Source organism: Schistocerca serialis, chromosome 1 (assembly GCF_023864345.2).
Source record: "Schistocerca serialis cubense isolate TAMUIC-IGC-003099 chromosome 1, iqSchSeri2.2, whole genome shotgun sequence".
NCBI classification, from domain to species: Eukaryota; Metazoa; Arthropoda; class Insecta; order Orthoptera; family Acrididae; genus Schistocerca; species Schistocerca serialis.
In genome coordinates, this window is record NC_064638.1 from 541,024,109 (window position 1) to 541,045,184 (window position 21,076).

The following is a 21,076-nucleotide window of genomic DNA, read 5'->3' on the forward strand; positions in this document are numbered from 1 at the left end:
ACCCCTACCACCTTCAGAATTTGAATGAGAGTATTACAGTCAACATTGTCAAAAGCTTTCTCTAAGTCTACAAATGCTAGAATCGTGGGTTTGCCTCTCCTTAATCTATATTCTAAGATACGTCGTAGGCTCAGTATTGCCTCTCGTGTTCCAACATTTCTACGGAATCCGAACTGATCTTCCCCGAGGTCGGCTTTTACCTGTTTTGCCATTAGTGTGTAAAGAGTTCGAGTCAGTATTTTGCAGCTGTGACTTATTAACCTGATAGTTCCGTAATTTTCACACCTGTCAACACCTGCTTTCTTTTGGATTGGAATTATTATATTCTTCTTTAAGTCTGACGGTATTTCGCCTGTCTCCATACATCTTGCTCACCAGATGGTAGAGTTTTGTCAGGGCTGGCTCTCCCAAGGCTATCAGTAGTTCTAATGGATTGTTGTCTGCTCCCGGGCCTTATATCGACATAGATCTTTCAGTGCTCTGTCAAATTCTTCACACTGTATCGTATCTCCATTTTATCTTCACCTACGTCCTCTTCCGTTTCCATAAAATTTCCCCTGAGTACATCGCCCTTGTACAAACCCTCTATGTACACCTTCCATCTTTCTGCTTTCTCTTCTTTGCGTAGAACTGGTTTTCCGTGTGAGCTCTGGTATTCATACAAGTGATTCTCTTTCCTCCAAAGGTCCCTTCAGTTTTACTGTAGGCAGTATGTTTCTTACCCCTAACGATATATGCCTCTACATGCTTACTTTGTTCTCTAGCCATCTCTGGTTAGCCATTTCAGACTTCCTGTCGTTCTCATTTTTGAGACGTTTGTATTCCTTTTTACCTGCCTCATTTATTACATTTTTATATTTTCTTCTTTCATCAATTAAGTTCTATTCTGTTACCCAAGAATTTTTTTCACCTCTCGTCTTTTTACCTGCTTGATTCTCTGCTGTCTTCACTATTTCACCTCTTCTTCTGTCGTATTCCTTTGCCCTGTTCTTGTCAATCGTTCCGTAATACTCTCTCTGAAACTCTCTACAACCTCTTGTTCTTACAGTTTATTCAGATCCCATCCCCTAAAATTCCCACCTTTTGGAGTTTCTTCAGTTTTAATCTACAGTTCACAACCAATAGATTGTGGTCAGAATCCATATAAAGGGATTATTTCAATCGTGATACAAGTCCATTTTTGTTCATTCTCAACTGCAGATTTTTCGGCACTCATTTAGTTTTAGGACTCTGTTCTCAGAATGAACAAAAATGGACTTGTACCATTATTGAAATAAGCCCTTCATATCTGCCCCTGAAAATGACTTACAATTTAGAACCTGGTACCTATATCTCTGTCTTCCCATTATGTAATCTATCTGAAACCTTGCAGTGTCTCCAGGCGTCTTCCATGTATACAACCTTCTTTCATGATTCTTGAACCAAGTGTTAGCTATTATTAAGTTATGCTCTGTGCAGAATTCTACCAGGCAGCTTCCTCTTTTATTTCTTACCCCCAATCCATATTCACCTACTACGTTTCCTTCCCTTCCTTTTCCTACTATCGAATTCCAGTCAACCATGACTATTAAATTTTCGTCTCCCTTCACTATCTGAATATTTTCTTTTATCTCATCATACATCTCATCAATTTTTTCGTCATCTGTAGAGCTAGTTGGCGTATAAACTTGTACTACTGTGGTAGGCGTAGGCTTCATGTCTATTTGGCCACAATAATGCGTTCACTATGCTCTTTGTAGTAGCTTACCCGCATTCCTATTTTTCTATTCATTATTAAACCTACTCCTGCATTACCCTGTTTTGATTTTGTATTTATAACCCTGTATTCACCTGACCAGGAGTCTTGTTCCTCCTGCAACCGAACTTCACTGATTCCCACTATATCTAACTTTAACCTATCCATTTCCCTTTTTAATTTTCTAACCTACCTGCCCGATTAAGGGGTCTGACATTCCACGCCCTGATCCGTAGAACGCCAGTTTTCTTTCTCCTGATAACGACGTCCTCCTGAGTAGTCCCTGTCCGGGAATCCGAATGGGGGACTATTTTACCTCCGGAGTATTTTACCCAATAGGACGCCATCATCATTTAACCATACAGTAAAGCTGCATGCCCTCGGGAAAAATTACGGCTGTAGTTTCTCCTTGCTTTCAGCCGTTCGCCGTACCAGCACACAAGGCCGTTTTGGTTAACGTTACAAGGCCAGATGAGTCGATCATCCAGACTGTTGCCCCCGCAACTACTAAAAAGGCTGCTGTCCCTCTTCAGGAACCACACGTTTGTCTGGCCTCTCAACAGATACCCCTCCGTTGTGGTTGCTCCTACGGTGCGGCTATCTGTACCGCTGAGGCACGCAAGCCTCCCCACCAACGCCAAGGTCAATGGTTCATGGGGAGGACTCTCTCAATATTGGTTCCAAAAATGAAAGTCTTCTTCGCTTCATGAATTCCCATTTGAGTTTGCGGAACATTTCCGTAATGCTCTCATCTTGACCGAACCTAATGGCAACAAATTAGCAGCAAGCTGTGAGTCGCATCTGCGTTCTGCATGCCGTCTCCTTAATATACGAGCTACATTTTCCCCCAACAAACCGAAGTAGATCATTCACCCTCCTTACAACCAACCTTACGTTCTCGCTCAGCTTCATGTCGCTTTGCAACGTTACATGTAGATACTTTACCAACGCGACTGTTAAACAGCATAGCAAAAATACTGCATTGTAACATTATAGCATTGATTTTATTACTCAGCTACTTTAATACACTCCTGGAAATTGAAATAAGAACACCGTGAATTCATTGTCCCAGGAAGGGGAAACTTTATTGACACATTCCTGGGGTCAGATACATCACATGATCACACTGACAGAACCACAGGCACATAGACACAGGCAACAGAGCATGCACAACGTCGGCACTAGTACAGTGTATATCCACCTTTCGCAGCAATGCAGGCTGCTATTCTCCCATGGAGACGATCGTAGAGATGCTGGATGTAGTCCTGTGGAACGGCTTGCCATGCCATTTCCACCTGGCGCCTCAGTTGGACCAGCGTTCGTGCTGGACGTGCAGACCGCGTGAGACGACGCTTCATCCAGTCCCAAACATGCTCAATGGGGGACAGATCCGGAGATCTTGCTGGCCAGGGTAGTTGACTTACACCTTCTAGAGCACGTTGGGTGGCACGGGATACATGCGGACGTGCATTGTCCTGTTGGAACAGCAAGTTCCCTTGCCGGTCTAGGAATGGTAGAACGATGGGTTCGATGACGGTTTGGATGTACCGTGCACTATTCAGTGTCCCCTCGACGATCACCAGTGGTGTACGGCCAGTGTAGGAGATCGCTCCCCACACCATGATGCCGGGTGTTGGCCCTGTGTGCCTCGGTCGTATGCAGTCCTGATTGTGGCGCTCACCTGCACGGCGCCAAACACGCATACGACCATCATTGGCACCAAGGCAGAAGCGACTCTCATCGCTGAAGACGACACGTCTCCATTCGTCCCTCCATTCACGCCTGTCGCGACACCACTGGAGGCGGGCTGCACGATGTTGGGGCGTGAGCGGAAGACGGCCTAACGGTGTGCGGGACCGTAGCCCAGCTTCATGGAGACGGTTGCGAATGGTCCTCGCCGATACCCCAGGAGCAACAGTGTCCCTAATTTGCTGGGAAGTGGCGGTGCGGTCCCCTACGGCACTGTGTAGGATCCTACGGTCTTGGCGTGCATCCGTGCGTCGCTGCGGTCCGGTCCCAGGTCGACGGGCACGTGCACCTTCCGCCGACCACTGGCCACAACATCGATGTACTGTGGAGACCTCACGCCCCACGTGTTGAGCAATTCGGCGGTACGTCCACCCGGCCTCCCGCATGCCCACTATACGCCCTCGCTCAAAGTCCGTCAACTGCACATACGGTTCACGTCCACGCTGTCGCGGCATGCTACCAGTGTTAAAGACTGCGATGGAGCTCCGTATGCCACGGCAAACTGGCTGACACTGACGGCGGCGGTGCACAAATTCTGCGCAGCTAGCGCCATTCGACGGCCAACACCGCGGTTCCTGGTGTGTCCGCTGTGCCGTGCGTGTGATCATTGCTAGTACAGCCCTCTCGCAGTGTCCGGAGCAAGTATGGTGGGTCTGACACACCGGTGTCAATGTGTTCTTTTTTCCATTTCCAGGAGTGTATTTAGTGTAAGCTGTCATTAATCACACCAAATAGAAATTCTATCCAAGTCATTCAGTGAACTCCTACAGTCACTCAGAGACGATACTTCCCCGTACGCTTCAGCTTAACCAGCAGTCATCTTATCCATCTAATCGTTTTTGTAGATAGAGAGAGAGAGGTGCTCATACTTCCCTGGGGCGCTTCCGACGGTACCTTTGTCTCTGGCGAACGTTGGTCATCCAGGAAAACTAACTGGGTTCTGTTACTTGAAAGATCCTCTAACTACTCTCATATCTCAGAACCTATTCCCTAAGGTTGGTCCTTATTGCCCCTTATCAGACATCTTCCGGAAATCTAGGAATATAGAATCTGCCTGCTGCTCTTTATTCATGTTTCGTAAGATGCTGTGGGAGAAAAGGGCAAGCTGAGTTTTGCACTAGCGGTGCAAAATGGGTGTTGACTTATGGACAGAAACTTTTCTGTCTTAAGGAAATTTATTATATTCGAACTAAGAATATGTTCAAGAATTGCGCAGCAAACCGACATTAAGGTTATTGGTCTGTGATTTTGTGCGTTCTATCTCTTATTCAGCGCTTTATTTCCAGTCGCTTGACACTTGCCGCTAGACGATTAATACAAGTTGAGATGGGGTCAGTGCCGACGACTACTATTGTTAAACAGAATTCGGGGTCCATCTGGACTTGGCGACGCATCTGTTTTCGACTCTTTCAGCTGATTTTCAACGCTGTTCCACGTTTGTTTCCACGTCCTCCATACGGGAGTTTGCTCAGCAGTCAAAAACAGTGGTATGTCTGCAGATCGTCCTGTGTGAATGATTTTTTAAGCGTAAATTTTAAAAACTGAGCTTTCCTTTTGTTGTTGCCACACCGTACTGATCAATGACTGACTGAATAGAAGCCTTCGACTCGCTTACTGATTTTATGTTGCGGCAGAATGTTCGAAGATTGTCGGCAAGATCCTTCGTTAATATATGGCATTCAAAATTGTTGTATGCACCACGTTCTGATCTCTTTATAGATGCACGAATTTCTACTAACTTTTACCTGCAAACATTCCTGCGTTATTTTTTGAATCGAGTGTGCAACAGTCTCTGTTGTCTCAACATTTTACGAATTTTTTTCCATCCTTAATCCATTAACTCGACACATATTTCTCCTGAGCGCGATTTACAATACATTTAAACTTTACACATAATTCCTTTACGTTCTTCATATTAGAATTACACTATACGACATCCATTCACTGTCTAAGTAAAAGGTGGCGGACAATGCTGATCTGCCCTTTCCAGCACAGGAACTCTCCTAGCCTTATCGATTTGTTTATTAACTTTTGTAACCATTGTGGCTGTGATGACTACGTGATTGCTAATTCCTGCTTCTATACTGACATTATCGACAAAGTTAGGCCTCTTTGTAGCTACGAGGTCGAAAATATTTTCATTGCATGAGCGTTATCACATTAGCTGCCCAAGACAGTTTTCGAAGAAAGCATTCAGAACATCGCAAGTCTGCCTGCCCACAACGCCTGCAACGAAGCCATCAACGCCACAGTCGATACTTATACAAAAAGCACTGCCGGCCTGGCTACAAACTGGCCGTCGGTCCCGACCGACCACCGTGTCATCCATCGTCCAATGGCTCCACGTGGATGCTGTATGGACGGGTGTGGGTTAGCACTCCGCACTCCAGGCCGTTTTAGGCGCCACTACTCAGTTGGCTTCTAATTGGCATCACGAGGCTGAGTGCACCCCGTTCCAGCTCTTCGACCAAGGAAAAATGTCTGGCAGTACCGGGAATGGAGCCTAGGTCCTCCGAATGGCAATCGGCTATGCTAACCGCTCAGCTACGGCCAGTCTACACTTAGTCACTTCATATTTTTTACCCGTCTTAATTTTGCGTGTCCTTCATTTCAGTCGCCTTAGAAGGCCGTCTGGAAGTGTATAATAGAGTGAAATAGTTTCATTAGCCATCTGATATTGCGGACAGAACAAGCCGCACTCCTGGCCGTTTTAGGCGCCACTACTCAGTTGGCTTCTAATTGGCATCACGAGGCTACTACTGAATGTGACTTCTGTATAGTCGTGTTCTCTGATGTAGCATCCATGTAAATGCTTTATTCATTACTTACTATGTATCTGTAAAGTATTTCAATCTCAGAGTGGTACATACATGACAATTTTAATGTCCAGAAAGAATCAGCCAAATGAATGTTTGCGGAGTATGGAATTTTGTATCAGCAGTAAGTGATTAAGATTAGAGAGATGGCAATATTGTGAAAAGGATAGACTACTAATCGCCCTATAGTGAAGATGCTGAGTCACAGAAAAGTCACAAAAAAAGAGTGCTAAACAAGTAAGCTTCCGACTAAAAGGCCTTCTAAAATAGTCAACATACACACATACACACACACATACACACCCACCCACCCACCCACCCACACACACACACACACACACACACACACACACACACACACATGGTCGTTGTCTCTCAAGATTTGAGAGATTGTAACACTATTATCGATATTACCTATAATGGTCTTATCTAACTTCATTGACTTTTGTTACTACTGAATGTGACTTCTGTATAGTCGTGTTCTCTGATGTAACACCCATGTAAATGTTTTATTCATTACTTACGATAATTTATGTAATAGTAATTAATCAATTAGTTAAATTTCAAAAGTAATGTGCTGTAAAACAATATAAAAGTTGAAACTTTAATTGTAATACTGAGTGCTTATATCTAGGGTACATAGGTTTGTAAATGATGTAAAACTTTGAGGGACGTCCCTCCGCAACGGAAGTGGCTAGTCGGGAATAGAAAAGGTGGATCTGGCGGTCGAACTGCAAGGCTCCTGTGTGACATGAGTCAGTCAGTGGCTAGCGTGCAAAGGATGCGTGCGAATATTGTGAACTGAAAGAGGCGAGAACTGCAAGAGTATACGTTGAAGACCCAAAGAAACTGGTACCCCTGCCTAGTATCGAGTAGGGCAGCTGTGAGGACGCCGAAATATCGCAACACGACGGAGCATGGACTCCACTAATGTCTGAAGTAGTACTGGAGGGAACTGATACCATGAAACTTTCAGCGCTGTCCATAAATCCGTAAGAGAACGAGCGGGTGGAGACCTCTTCTGAACAGCATGTTGCAGGGCTTCCCAGATATGCTCAATAATGTTCATGTCTGGGGAGTTTGGTGGCCAGCGGTAGTGTTTCAACACAGAAGTGTGTTCCTGGAGCCACTTCTGTAGCAATTCTGGACATATGGGGTATCGCACTGTCCTGCTGGAATCGCCCAAGTCCATCGGAATGCACAATGGACATGAACGGATGCAGGTGATCAAACAGGATGGTTACGTAGGTGTCACCTGTCAGCATCTTATCTACACGTACAGGGTTCCCATATCACTCCAACTGCACCATTACAGAGCCTCCACCTGCTGACATTCAGGATCCACATTGTCTCCATACCCGTACGCGTTCATCCGCTCGATACAATTTGAAACGAGATTCGTCCGACCAGGCAAAATGTTACCAGTCATCAACAGTCCAATATCGGTGTTGACGGGCCCAAGCGAGGCGTAAAGCTTTGTGTCGTGCACAAGTTACACGAGTGGGCCTTTGGCTCCGAAAACCCATATCGATGATGTTTCGTTGAATGTTTCGCACGCTGACACTTACTGATGGCCCAGCATTGAAATCTGCAGCAATTTGCGGAATGGTTGCACTTCTGTCACGTTGGGCGATTCTCTTCAGTCGTCGTTGATCCCGTTCTTGCAGGATCTTTTTCCGGCCCTAGCGATGTCGGGGATTCGATATTTTACCGGATTCCTGATATTCAAGGTACACTCGCGAAATGGTCGTACCGGAAAATCCCCACTTTATCGCTACCTAGAAGATACTGTGTCCCATCGCTCGTGCGCCGGCTATAACACCACGTTCAAACTCACTCAAATCTTGATAACTTGCCACTGTAGCAGCAGTAACCGATCTACCAACTGCGCCAGACGCTTGTTGTCTTATATAAGTGTTGCCGACCGCAGCTCCGTATTCTGCCTGTTTGTAAATCTCTGTATTTGAATACACATTCCTATACCAATTTCTTTGGCACTTCACTGTATAATATAGCTCGGATGAGGAAGTAACTCAGCTTATTATTTATATCACATTTTGGTTAGCTCTGTATTTTTAAAATCCGATGCTAAGAACAGAATTTTCAGAGCTTGTTGCACAGAAGGGGGCATGGATATCCTTTTGGCCCCCTTGTTGATAGCACAGGAGACAGACACTGCCACCACGTTCATCACAAATTATCAATTCAATATTGCATAATTCCATGGGCCAATTCAGTGGTTTCGTCTTCACTAATAATTTTACGTTCTGTAATCTTTGTGTCATCAGACACTTACCTCGATAGGGTTCTATCCCAAGTGCTACGATAATTCCGTGTATCCTGTTTTACTGAAATGGAAAGCAATTTTTTTTAACAGTTTCATATGTCATGTACTTAACAGAGTTTCCCATATTGTGTTTGGCTAAAGTGTTCAGGCCCGATCTTAGTCTACCGATAGATTTGTTACTAGTTCACCATGCTAATAGTTTAGCCAGATTTAAATGTTTCATTACAATAACAGCAATCAAAAATAAGCAAGTAGCTACAAATATTTAAATTGTACTAAATCCTGATATTAAATGTCCCCTTTGAGCTAAACAGTATAAGGAAGTGAATATTCCTCGATAACGCAAATAATAATCAGTCCAAAATGTGCAATTACTTCATAAGTATTTAAATAGCAGTAGTTTTCTATTATTAAACTGACAAAAGAACCTCTTGTCCAAGCCAGTAGTGCTCTACCGTCAGTAAGCATTTTACACAACTGGCCTTTAAAATTGCTACACCACGAAGATGACGTGCTACACACGAGAAATTTAACCTACAGGAAGAAGATGCGATGATATGCAAATGATTAGCTTTTCAGAGCATTCACACAAGGTTGGCGCCGGTGGCGACACCTACAACGTGCTGACATGAGAAAATTTTCCAACCGATTTCTCATACACAAACAGCAGTTCACCGGCGTTGCCCGGTGAAACGTTGTTGTGATGCCTCCTGTAAGGAGGAGAAATGCCTACCATCACGTTTCCGACTTTGATAAAGGTCGGATTGTAGCCTATCGCGATTGCGGTTTATCGTATCGCGACATTGCTGCTCGCGTTGGTCGAGATCCAATGACTGTTAGCAGAATATGAAATCAGTGGGTTCAGGAGGGTAATACGGAACGCCGTGCTGGATCCCAGCGGTTTCGTATCAGTAGCAGTCGAGATAACAGGCATCTTATCCGCATGGCTGTAACGGATCGTGCAGCCACGTCTCGATCCCTGAGTCAACAGATGGGGACGTTTGCAAGATAACAACCATCTGCACGAACAGTTCGACGACGTTTGCTGCAGCATGGACTATCAGCTCGGAGACTATGGCTGTGTTTACCTGTGACACTGCATCACAGACAGACGAACCTGGGTGCACGAATGGCAAAACGTCATTTTTTCGGATGAATCCAGGTTCTGTCTACAGCATCATGATGGCCACATCCGTCTTTGGCGACATCGCGGTGAATGCACATTGGAAGCGTGTATTCGTCATCGCCATACTGGGCGTATCACTCGACGTGATGGTACGGGGTGCCATCGGTTACACGTCTCGGTCACCTCTTGTTCGCATTGACGGCACTTTTAACAGTGGACGTTACATTTCAGATGTGTTACTACCCGTGGCTTTACCCTTCATTCGATCCCTGCGAAACCCTGTATTTCAGCAGGATAATGCAAGACCGCATGTTTCAGGTCCTGTATAGACCTTTTTGGACACAGAAAATGGTCGACTGCTGCCCTGGCCAGCACATTCTCCAGATCTCTCACCAACTGAAAACGTCTGGTCAATGGTGGCCGAGCAACTGGCTCGTCGCAATACGCCAGTCACTACTCTCAATGAACTGTGGTATCGTGTTGAAGCTGCATGGGCAGCTGTACCTGTACACGCCATCCAAGCTCTGACTCAATGTCCAGGCGTACCAAGGCCGTTATTACGGCCAGAGGTGGTTGCTCTGGGTACTGATTTCTTAGGATCTATGCACCCAAATTATGTGAAAATGTAATCAAACATCAGATCTAGTATAATATATTTGTCCAATGAATACCCGTTGATCATCTGCATTTCTTCTTGGTGTAGCAATTTTAATGGCCGGTAGTGTACCTATAATTATCTTTATCTTCCTACTGTATTATAGAGATTGTAACTGATATTGAGAGCCAGTTGTTGCCTAAACGTTTTAATACTCCTCCTGTGTAGTTCAAGTCAAATCTCTGGTACATTATTTGCTAAACTGTGCTACTGTCTTGTATCTTATCAGCAAAACAGATGTTCAGTATCAGGTAAAGTCAGTCCCAAAAGTTAATTTTCTTTATGACCCATGATAGTACTGAGTACAACTTCCCCTAATTAGGCTGCCGACCGTTTCCTTTTCGCCTTACTACAGTTTACTTGATTACCAATGGACCTTGGTTCGATTTCCGTTTGTTTTGCTACCGCTTCATTTCAATAGATGTCTTTAGGGAAACAAAATTAGTCCCATATCATTTAGTCCGATAACTTTCCATTACGCACGACCAAGGTCAAAAAATATCCTTTCACAGGAGTAACATCATCGGCATATTACTAATTTAATAATGACCGACAGTGTTACAAGACGTGCGATTGGGAATATTACTTTTGTACAACGCTCATCCATCGAAGATCCCACACACGAAGACGAAACATGCCACTGTGGCTCTGGAAGATCAAAGGGCTCAATATTAGCTTCTCGTTAAGAGCGGGCAGGCTAAAACGATCGGTATTCACCACACTTATTTCTGCGCGGTGTCTGTAATCTTGAAACCGGAGCGCTGCGACGGGCTTGGACCAGCCTGCGGCTTTGACTGAGGCGTACAGCACCCACTGCGATGACTTCTATTTCGTCAGAAATTGCGTACGTCTTAGACTGCAATGGGCACGTGAGCGCCGTTGCTGACGAGCTCAGTGGCAAGCAGTAGCCTTTCCAGACGAGTGACGCTTCGTGTCCTACAGCGATGGCTGCCACCGACGTCTGAGCAGTGTGTTAGCCTTCGTTATTAAGCAATATAAAGGGGAAATACTAATTCTTGTGGTTGGGGATGTCTCTGTGTACAATATTGAGTCTCCACTCTATGTATTGCGAATATATAGAAAGAAGGATCCTTTATTGTATAATTATATGATAGCGGAACAAACACTGGTAGCAGTTACTTCTGTAAAATATGTGACGGGACGTCACATAAATATTGACATTTTTAGCGGTTGTAAATCGTAGTTTACGTTTTTTATGAATATAATTAGTGTAAAAGATATAGTTAATGTTCTTGAAACAACTGATATGCAGCGATAGCATCTTTATTTAATGTCTATAAAAATAAAAAAGGATCTAAATAGACGCAATTGTACGGCCAAGGAGGAAGGACGTATTTTGTAGGACACACACTGTTTTGTTTCGCTATAGGGAAGGCAGCCATTGAGCGGCTACACATATTTCATGTAAGTTATTCGCATTTTGCTTAAATAAACGTGTTATTATTATTACAAAATTAATTTCTTTGTAATAGTTGTCACCTCAAATGCTCGCAGTGGCTAATTATTTTTAATAAGCATTTTTTCAGTTATTGCGCTGCGAGAAGCTCATCTTCCGATGCAGGCTCTGGGCGGCCATTACGGGCCGAACTATTAATTCATTTGTCAAAGTGTTAACAGTAAATGTAAATGCGAGAGATTTCGTTGTACGAACCTTTTAAAATTGCAACAGATAATTTATGCTAAAGTTCATGTTTTTAAATTATATTGATTCCATGTGTTCAGTAAGTTTCATCTTGGCCGCTCCACGGCAACAATCGAAATTCTCTCAAGCCTTGCTTTGCAATCAATAAATAGAAATTAACAAAATTACATTCAATTCAGTTAACGGCAACTATATTTTAGTCATCACGTTCAAAATCTAAAGTTGGTACGTGAATAACTGAGGCCCTTCAAGAACCCGTTTCATATTTACTTATGCACGTAAGTAAAAGTGATAAAAAAAAGACAATTTCCCTGAGAGAAAGAATCATGTTGATAAATTAAAAATAAAATATATAATATATATGTAATTTCCTTTCGTATGTAACGAATAACTTGTGACACCGGACGTCACAAATATCTGGGAGTATGCGTACGGAACGATTTGAAGTGGAATGATCATGGTAAGGCGGGTGCCAGGTTGAGATTCATTGGGAGAGTCCTTAGCAAATGTAGTCATCAACAAAGGAAGTGGCTTACAAAACACTCGTTCGACCTATGCCTCAGTATTGCTCATCAGTGTGGGATCCGTACCGGGTCGGGTTGACAGAGGAGATAGAGAAGATCCAAAGAAGAGCGGCGCGTTTCGCCACAGGGTTTTTTGGTAAGCGTGATAGCGTTACGGAGATGTTTAGGAAGCCCAAGTGGCAGACTCTGCAAGATAAGCGCTCTGCATCGCGGTGTAACTTGCTGTCCAGGTTTCGAGAGGGGGCATTTGTGCATGAAGTATTGTATATATTGCTTCCCCGTACATGCACCTCCCAAGGAGATCACGGATGTAAAATCGCAGAGAATCGAGCTCGTAAGGGAGCTTTGCGGCAGTAGTTCTTCCCGCGAACCACACGCGAGTGGAACACGTGCACGAGGCAATGAAAGCAGTGTAAACTATGTATTATTTGTAATATGGGACGTAGAATACGCCTGCGAGAACTCGAAGAAACGGTGAAAATTGCAGGTATCAAAGCAGTTTTTGTGACGTGATGTATTGAACCGCTCGCGGACAGCCACAGCTTCAACGGGCCACCAACTCTCTCCCTTTATCCTCTCTAGTACTCCTCTGCTCATGCTGCAGGACTTACATGACTGGAAACACAGTACTGGGGATAGAGTCTTTCTCTCACTGTCTTAAGTTTCTTAAGCTTCGGAAAATTCTATTTTGACTAAGTAATTGCTGTAATATTCACTGTACGTGAACCCTAGTAATAATAACGCATTTGCAATAACGCGTATTACCAAGGGGCAAAGGTGGAGGAACTTTATGACCTCCTTAAAACAAGGAAGAAATACAAAATTCTGTAATTGTTCCTGGCAACTTACAAACGTACTTTTTAAAGAGGTGCTGATACGTAAGCAGGGTCCCAAACCTGAAAATATCTTTTAGCACACTCGTAGGAAAACCAAGGAATTTTCATTAACGTGCTTTATGACCACCACAAAAAATATGAAAAAATACAAATTTCGTTAACTGTTGTTACTTTTACTCAGAACGTACTTTTTAAAGAGACACAGACTTGTAACTAGGGTTCAGGACCTGAAAATAGTTGAAACTGCTAACTTGCCTGCCTGAAAACCTGGAAGGAAGATAGAGAATGTAAAAAATATAGTCGTATTCACCCACCACTTTCCAGTAATGTTAATTGAAATTAGCCGAGTAGGGCTTGTTAAGGGGAGGTTTACTATCTTTGGCCCGAAAAAAGCATGTTCTTTGAGAATTTTTTTCTCGGGATGAGTTATAGATATCAGTGTCAAATTTGTTCAAAATGTTTATTGACATTTCCACTACAAACTGGAATTTATTCGACCGGAAATGTCTAAGAGCAAAGGCGGAATTGCCGTCTGAACGAAACAAAATTTCGATGTAGACCTCCACGCGAGGTATGTCACAGGTCAGCCGGTCGTCCGAAATCAAAATTGAGTTGACGTTAGCGAAGTATATAAGATTCTTTAGGAGTTGTACCTCGCTTAACCAACTTCTGCCTAGCGTAAGATATATGTCATGGAAGAGCCTGTCATTGTTTTCTCTCGTTGGCAACAATGCCTGCGTTTGGAGTGGCTATTGTTGTATGGCTTTCAGATAAGGAGGCTTTGTTGTTCATGTTTAGGTAGGTTTCAGTCAGTTGCAAGCATTAAGTGGTCAGTGACTGGTACTTCAAGTACGGAAGACTTTTCTGAGTGAGACTATGTCTTGGAATAAGAAGTAAGTATCATTTTGTATCGCAAATTATAATACAATTTGTTAAATTATGGTTGATTATAATGTTAAAAGTACTGAAATTTATGTTAATTGTTATCTACAAAATGCAATACTTATTTTTGTGGCTCCCAATACAGTATTAATTTTGTGTTGCATATATGTCACGCTAGGCAAAACAGTCAAAATAACGATTCGTTCTCTTTAGAAGTCTATCTCTCCATGAGATCCTGGCTATTCTTGAAGGGGAGGAAGAAGATGCAACAGATATATTTATTGAACCTCCTGAAGCTAATGTGGATACGGATGAAGATTCTGGGGAAGAAGATGGGGGAGGAAACGTCAATAATCTTGGACCAAGGCAACTCCAGGCTGGTGCACAAGTGGTTTTAGCAAGTAAAAACAGTTTACGTAGTGAGACTGAGATTAATTTCTCTCCTGACGATAAACCAGATGAACAGGAAAAGTCACAGATCTTAAAAAATGTAATCAGATATCGGAAAAAAGACGATTTGCGTAGTGTTAGTTCTGTATTTCCTGAGAGTGATTATAGTAAATACAGAAATTTGTCTCCAGTTCAGTGTTTCGAATTATTTTGGAACGACGAAGTAATTGAATGTCTTCTCACTGAATCGACAAAGTATGCTTTGTTCAAGAACTGCTCAGATCCAATAATAACATATGAAAAGATAAAAGGTTTTCTAGAAATTCTAATTCTTTCTAGCTATAATCCTTTACCTAGCAGAAGATATTACTGGGATTCTGGATTGTACATGAGAAATGCAATGGTCCACAGCACGATGAGAAGGGACAGGTTTAAAACAATTATGAGATTCATTCACTCGTGTCACAACACAAAAATAGATGCTAATGATATAATATGGAAACTTCGTCCATTAATAAATATGCTAAGAAAAAAGTTTGCTCTCCACTTTCAGCCTGAGCAAGATTTGTCTTACGATGAGAGCATGATAAAGTATTTTGGCAGACATGGATGTAAACAGTTTCTGAAAGGTAAGCCCATTACATTTGGGTACAAAGCATGGTGTCTAAACACAACCATGGGTTACCTAGTGGACTTTCAAATATATCACGAAGCTGATTCTCAGAGGAATGAAAAATATGAGAAAGCATTTGGAAAATGTGCTGCTTCTTTGATTCAAATGATCGATTCTTTTCCTGAAAAGAACAAACATGTTCCCTACAGGTTTTATTTTGACACCCGTTTACATCACAAACATTGTTGATTTACCTGAAGCAATGAGGTTTTGGTGCAACTTGGACTATTCGTGAAAATCGTCTGCCTAAAGAGTGTCATCTCACACCTTCTAACACTATGTCCAAAAGGAATAAGAGAGGAGATTTTGATTACAAGAGCAGCAAGGAAAGTGGAATAATCGTTGCCAAATGGCTAGATAATTCTACAGTTACAATTGCTTCCACAAGCCATGGTATCAGTCCAGTCAGCACCGTTGCCCGATACTCTAGACAAGAGAAGAAAAGAATACTTGTACCTCGACCTAATGCAACTGGAGAATACGACAAAAATATGGGAGGAACTGACCGAATGGATGAAAAATGTAGCGTTATACAGAGTGAGTGTCAGAGGAAAGAAATGGTGGTGGCCAATTTTTACATGGCTTCTAGATATCTCTATACATAATGGGTGGCTTCTTCATAGAAAGACAGGTATAAATATGCCTCAGCTGCACTTCTGGCGCTACATTGTGAAATGTTACTTGACTTCCAATGCTGCAGCACCAAGAGGTCCTGGACACCCTGCAGGTAATTCAAACCAAGGCAGAATGCTGCATGATATTAGATATGATGAAAAAAATTATCTGGTAGCCATGGTGCCACAGAAAAAAAGATGCTGTGTGGCGGAAAACTGCAAAGGAACCCCAAGAACAATGTGTTTCAAATGTGATGTTGGTTTGTGCATAGAATGTTTTGTGCCATATCACAGAATGTGAGTACTGTAGCCTAAACCTGATGTAAATCACATGCAGTGTATTATTTTACTTGCTGTCATTTTTCTGCCTAAAACGTATGTTCTGCCTAGTGTGACATATATGTTACGCCCTTTTTGTTTCAATTATTGATTATTTTTTTTGGTTTGATTGTTGTACTGCGTTTCTTTGACGACAATAAACACATAAATATCTAATTTGTAGAAATCAGAAGAAAAAAATAATTCAGGCAGAAATAGGTTAAGTTATTTGGACCATAGAAAACAAAATGGCGCCCATTTAAAAAAATAGGGTTTCTTCATCGATTTTTCGACATCATCGGTCAAGTAAAAACATTTGTAGTGGATGGATCGGAATAAAAGTAGTACACTACTGGCCATTAAAATTGCTACATCAAGAAGAAATACAGATGATCAACGTGTATTCATTGGACAAATATATTATACTAGAACTGACATGTGATTACATTTTCACACAATTTGGGTGCATAGATCCTGAGAAATCAGTACCCAGAACAACCACATCTGGCCGTAATAACAGCATTGATACGCCTGCGCATTGAGTCAAACAGAGCTTGGATGACGTGTTCAGGTACAGCTGCCCATGCAGAGTCAACACGATACCACAGTCCTACAAGAGTAGTGACTCGCGTATTGTGACGAGCCAGTTGCTCGGCCACCATTGACCAGACGTTTTCAGTTGGTGAGAGATGTGGATAATGTGCTGGCCAGGGCAGCAGTCGAACATTTTATGTATCCAGAAAGGCCCGTACAGGAACTGCAACGTGCGTTCGTGCATTATCCTGCTGAAATGTAGGGTTTCGTAGGGATCGAATGAAGGGTAGAGCCACGGGTCGTAACACATATGCAATGTAACGGCCACTGTTCAAAGTGCCGTCAATGCGAACAACTGGCGGCGAGACGTGTAACCAATGGCACCCCATACCATCACGCAGGGTGATATGCCAGCATGGCGACTACGAATACACGCTTCCAATGTGCGTTCACCGCGAAGTCGCTAAACACGGATGCGACCATCATGATGCTGTAAACAGAGCCTGGATTCATCCGAAAAAATGACGTTTTGCCATTCGTGCACCCAGGTTCTTCGTTGAGTACACCATCGCATGCGCTCCTGTCTGTGATGCAGCGTCAAGGGTAGCCGCAGCCATGGTCTCCGAACTGATAGTCCATGCTGCTGCAAACGTCGTCGAACTGTTCGTGCAGATGGTTGTTGTCTTGCAAACTTCCCCATCTGTTGACTCGGCGATCGAGACGTGGCTGCACGATCCGTTACAGCCATGCGGATAAGATGCCTGTTATCTCGACTGGTACTGATGCGAGGCCGTTGGGATCCAGCACGGAGTTCCGTATTACCCTCCTGAACCCACCGATTCCGTATTCTGCTAACAGTCGTTGGATCTCGACCAACGCGCGCAGCAGGGTCGCGATACGATAAACCGCAATCGCGATAGGCTACATCCGACCTTTATCAAAGTCGGAAACGTGATGGTAGGCATTTCTCCACCTTAGACAAGGGATCACAGCAACGTTTCACCAGGGAACGCCGGTCAACTGCTGTTTGTGTATGAGAAATCGGTTAGAAACTTTCCTCATGTCAGCACGTTGTAGGTGTCGCCACCGTCGCCAACCTTGTGTGAATGCTCCGAAACGCCAATCATTTGCATATCACAGCATCTTCTTCCTGTCGGTTAAATTTAGCGTCTGTAGCACGTCATGTTTGTGGTGTAGCAATTTTAATGACCAGTACTGTGGTTAGCTTCGTTGGAAACTAATAATCACGCCAATCAGTTCAGTGGAATTGAAGTTACCATACCGCGCGATAAAAAAAAAGTCATTTCCAGAAAAACGCGTTTGAAGTTTTGACTACATATAAATGCAATATTATGCAACGTACGCACAATCTGCTATTCCGGGTCCATAAACCAGTCCTTCCACTTCCTCACAGAGGGCGTTCTGTTCGATCGGCGCCATCCTGCGCTGCTCCAGAGCCGCTCGTACAGCCGGTGACAAGCGGTTTTCGGCCGCTTGAATCAGGTGGTTGTCCGAATGCTTGGCGAACTGCGTTGAATAGAGTACCAGAGTGACGTCCATCGTTGTCATGGTCTTCAGGATTGCTGGATACCATATGTTGAAGCTGCTCATTGCCAGCAAAGTCTGAATCCCCACAGTCTTCCTGTAGCCTCCCCCTCACTTATCAACCTTAATGACAATGAAAAATTAAACCTCGTGTACCTAATGGAAATTTGGGAAAAGCAATAGTCACCGAAGTTAATCTGTCGGTAAAGAGGGCCGAAAGGGTTACATCTAAATGAAAGGAAAAATGCAAATGAAACTGGTGGAAATTAATTGTGAAAAGGGGTAAAGAACGTAAATGTGCGGCCGTTACGTTAGCGCTAATTAGATATTTGAGATTTGGGGGAAATTACGGTCGCCAGTCCTATGGACAATTACTATAGTAACTGAAAAAGAAAGGTTATTGCACATATAATTAGCACTAAAAGCGTGGCAACTGAAGGTTGACACGTGTTGTGTGAAAACTGAAAGTTTGTCAGAAGTAATAAATTTCGCTACACTCTGACTTAATTTAGCAAAAGAATTAATAAAATCGGAAAACTGAAAGTTAATATAGTGACTGAAATTAATAGTAAATTTTGTTTCTCAAGCACTACGAAATTCAATAATATAAGGTTAGTCTTGGGCTACCTCAACAATCATTTCAAAAGCAACTTGAATCTACGCAATTTAGAAATAAGAGATTTAACTTTGAACTTAAATTAAATGATTCTGAACAATTAACAATAGTAAAATTTAGTATGTACCAAGCTGGGCTGCAGTCACAGGTAAGCTAAAATATGGTAACAAAACTCGCACTCTTAATTTGTACTTGCGCAATCTAAATATTGTAGCCAGCTATGAATACTTTAACTGAACTTTGAACTTAAAGCAGTGAAATGGAATGATATTACTTTAATGCTGGCGTATGAATTTCAACGACACCCGGGTTCATTCCGGAAAAGGAAGGGACCCTGCTTGGTAATGCAATTAGGACAATGAGCAACAAAGGTTCATGCTACGTTGCTGTAATTTTGTGATCTGAACAGTTTTAAAAGCTGAGGTCTGCCATACAGTTCTAAAACTTTACGTGCTTCCAGTCTTCCCTGTTGGTTGATTGAAGGTTTGAAGCCGTCGGTCGAGGAGGTGGCGACAGTCACTCATTGTCGGCCGTCGCTGTTGCAGAAGCTGGATGTTGGCGCGCCTCCTCCTCGACACGGTCACCAGGCGAAACGGGCTCTTGATGTGCGCCAGCTAATGCTTCCCGTCCGCGACACCGTGTCAGAAACTATCATAGCAAGTCGAGCGCAATTACATGCTGCCAAATCCCGAAAGCGCGGCAACTCGCGGGAGCGTCACACAACACACCTGCTCCCCTGCACTACTCCAGCCAGATTCCGCTCTACCCGCGCTCCACGCGGCAGAGTTCACACTCCCAAAGATCGTTGGTTCTCCACACGACCTATCGATGTAATCGTTCGATAGCATAGTTTTCCCTAGGCCACACCCAGCGCAAAAATACAAATAATATTTACAAAACAAACAAATTATACATCGCCATAAATGCATATATATATACAAACAGTAAAAGAATTACAATATACAAAGACACAGAAACGTCATATCATTAGGTAACAAAATAAGGAAAATAAATTATAGTACAATAGATGGAAATAGGAGGATATGCATTTCCGGCGTTACACGTGCCCCACATTGCCTGATGATGTTCGTGTAACCTAAACAGACTCAGAAAATGTCCCAAAGAGACAAAAAAAGCAGCGGAAATGCATATGCTCAAAACATCAAGAAATTTTAACATTAGGCTGATTATCCATAAACCAGTTTTAGAACATAATAATTGAGTGGAGACACTCCTAATCTTATTCCACTGTGTCATCTTACACAAAAGAAAACAGGCTGACAACATATTAAAATTCATAGAAAACATAGAAAATGGTTTAGCTATTCTAAAATCGTCAAAATTCCTAACAGTATCAAGAAATTGAATTCTATTTACAAAAATCACCAGAGTACATGGTCATAAAAAACAGGTATATATAAATAAGCAAATTAATAGGTAATTGCATAGAATACACATTTTATATAACTTTTTCATAATTAATATACTCGTCATGAGAGTCCACTTAACGCTAAACAAGAAAATAATACACAGCAGATCGACAAAAACATAAATATTGACAACAGAATTCTTTCACATATGCCGTCCGGGAAGAAAAACAATTCCGCCTTCCGTACCGGCAGGTACAAAGAATGCCGACAGCGGCACAAGAGCCGACAGCGGCTCCGCCTCGCCAGTATTGATGCGCCCGCCTGTGCGGCACGCTTGATCTCACTCGCCCTTGTAACGGCATTTCCAGAACGTCCGTTTCACTGAATTCTTTCGGAAAAACACAATATCACAGTGGACAACTCGACACTGTCCATCATCAAACGCATGTACTAGCCTGAAACTTAAAACATCGTCTAAGTACATCGGCAATGACTAGTAAATCACATGTTTATGAAATCATACAGCTAGTTACAAAATCATATTTACATTCCTTAATCTACTGTGACTCAGCTGAAAACTTAAACTACCAGCTTGGATTTTTCAATTGGTTACTAATCAGTTATTCTTAAATCATTTAATCAAAATTAATTACTTATTAATGACAACTTCTTTAACGACCTCTAGGTCAGGCAAAAGCATCGCAACATGGCACGTCCTTAAATCTTACACTCTATATTTACAT